This window comes from Penaeus japonicus, unplaced genomic scaffold (genome assembly GCF_977035675.1).
Source record: "Penaeus japonicus unplaced genomic scaffold, GWHDUDI00000001_assembly GWHDUDI00000002, whole genome shotgun sequence".
Classification (NCBI taxonomy): domain Eukaryota; kingdom Metazoa; phylum Arthropoda; class Malacostraca; order Decapoda; family Penaeidae; genus Penaeus; species Penaeus japonicus.
In genome coordinates, this window is record NW_028234404.1 from 38,823,366 (window position 1) to 38,825,865 (window position 2,500).

Sequence of the window (2,500 nt, forward strand, 5' to 3'; positions counted from 1 at the left end):
CATAAGTTCATCATCTTTAGGCGGCCTGGGTCTAACCGGAGATTCTTAGCGCCCTCTCTCTCTCTCTCTCTCTCTCTCTCTCTCTCTCTCTCTCTCTCTCTCTCTCTCTCTCTCTCTCTCTCTCTCTCTCTCTCTCTCTCTTTATAACATGATTATATTTCCTCGTATACCGAATTAACTTATTTTTTTTTAGCACATTCCACCCTCGTGGCTGCTGTGACGACTAACAGGGCCAACACAGGCACACCAGTAGTCGAACGAACGACACGAAGAAAATACCTTGGCGCTTTGGCTAATGTACGCCCCAACACCCTTTATGTCAAGGGCGTCATGTGACAAGCGTGTGCCCTCAACCCTTTTGTCATTTGTCATGGGTGCAGATGCAGGAGAAATAGGAGTATAGATGGAGGGGTTCCGTGGTGCGTTGCTGCTTGTTCCAATGATATGTCAAATATGTTATTTTTATTGTCCAACCGAAGGGTGTCGCAACTACACTACTAGATGATACCGAGGCTCCAAATGGTGGAAAATAATCTTTTCATTTTTTTTTCAAATAATTAATCAGTTTATTGGTCAAGTCTATACTTTAGTCATTAATTCACATTTACAGTAAACCCTTGGGTATTCTGGCCAATCTTAAGATTTTTTCGGGGATTTCCTTTTTGGAATTATGAAGTTCTAGAGTGGCAACACTGTTGTCATCTCAGTCTGAAGCCATGCTATTGATTATGTATGAGAGCCATACATGAATTCATCTTGTGGAAACCTGTCATCATGCAATATGCTACATATGTCAGGTATATATATATATATATATATATATATATATATATATATATATATATATATATATATATATATGTATATATATATATATATATATATATATATATATTATATATATGTATATATATACATATATATATATATTATATATATATACATATATATGTATATATATATATATCTATATATATATATACATATGTATATCTATACATATATAAATATACATCCACATACATATATCTGTATATATGTATATATACATATATATATATATATATATATATATATATATATATATATATATATATATATATATACCTGACATATGTAGCATATTGCATGATGACAGGTTTCCACAAGATGAATTCATGTATGGCTCTCATACATAATCAATAGCATGGCTTCAGACTGAGATGACAACAGTGTTGCCACTCTAGAACTTCATAATTCCAAAAAGGAAATCCCCGAAAAAATCTTAAGATTGGCCAGAATACCCAAGGGTTTACTGTAAATGTGAATTAATGACTAAAGTATAGACTTGACCAATAAACTGATTAATTATTTGAAAAAAAATGAAAAGATTATTTTCCACCATTTGGAGCCTCGGTATCATCTAGTAGTGTAGTTGCGACACCCTTCGGTAGGACAAAACAAAATAACATATTTGACATATCATTGGAACAAGCAGCAACGCACCACGGAACCCCTCCATCTATACTCCTATTTCTCCTGCATCTGCACCCATGACAAATGACAAAAGGGTTGAGAGCACACGCTTGTCACATGACGACCTTGAAGTTTTAACTAAATGTGAGATTTTAGCAAAAGTCTCCCAAAGGTATATATAAGTTAGTTTAGTTCTTTATTTACTGCCCTGGCTAACTGCACAGGCATGGGCAAGCTTTGATACATTGATGTAGAGTCATGGCATTGTTGCCAACATTGTGTTGCAAATTAAGGTAATAACATTATTATATTATATAATAAATAAACTGTGAATAAACATTTGATAAATGTTGTAATAATTACATAACTCTGCATATCTCATGCTAGGTGGCCTGAGAGGCTGTATCACATGGCACTCTGATATGCAATGTTCAAGTGTTTGTTTATACTCTTCGTTGCAAAGTTTTCATTTAGTTTCTTCTAACTAGTCAAACCAGGCAATATACGTCCGTAGATTTAAAACGCTCAGCTAGGATGTTATATATCCTTTACACGACCGTATGATTTTTGTTTGTTTGTTTGTTTTTAATTTAATAACATTCCAACTTTAACGATATTACAAATTGTGGTAGGAAGCTTTCCAATGATTGCTGATAAAGTTAATGAATTATCTCTTTCCTGTCTTCCTATATCGTTTATTTTATTTTTATTTTTTTAATGATGCTGATAAATTACGTCTTGTTTGTCTTTCTACATCATACATTTTTTTGAGATTTCTGTGTTTCAGATATGGAAATCCTATCTACTCGAAACGTTTTGGATTTAATGAGGATATTTGTAGAGTAAGAAATTCTATACCAAAATCATAAACGTTTAATTAGAAACGTTTATAACAGAACGTTGTATGGCGATAGGAGTTTAGATCTGTGCTTTTAACATTTTAAAGAAATTTCTATTAACATTTTTAGGAAATTTCAACCAAAATGAAGAATAAAATCATAATACATTAATTAAACACATAACTCCAATAACATTTGAGAATTCG

The 2,500-nt window shown here is 32.5% G+C and overlaps 1 protein-coding gene across 1 annotated transcript in view; it reads right to left on the minus strand.

Moving 5' to 3' along the window:
- Window positions 1-1,685: 1,685 nt before the first annotated feature.
- Window positions 1,686-2,500, minus strand: part of LOC122243980 (uncharacterized) — an 11,624-nt gene continuing 10,809 nt past the window's right edge. The window contains exon 3 of the mRNA XM_086544329.1: window positions 1,686-2,500. This exon is cut by the window's right edge and continues 437 nt beyond it. The gene's annotated coding sequence lies outside the window, so the exon portion shown is untranslated.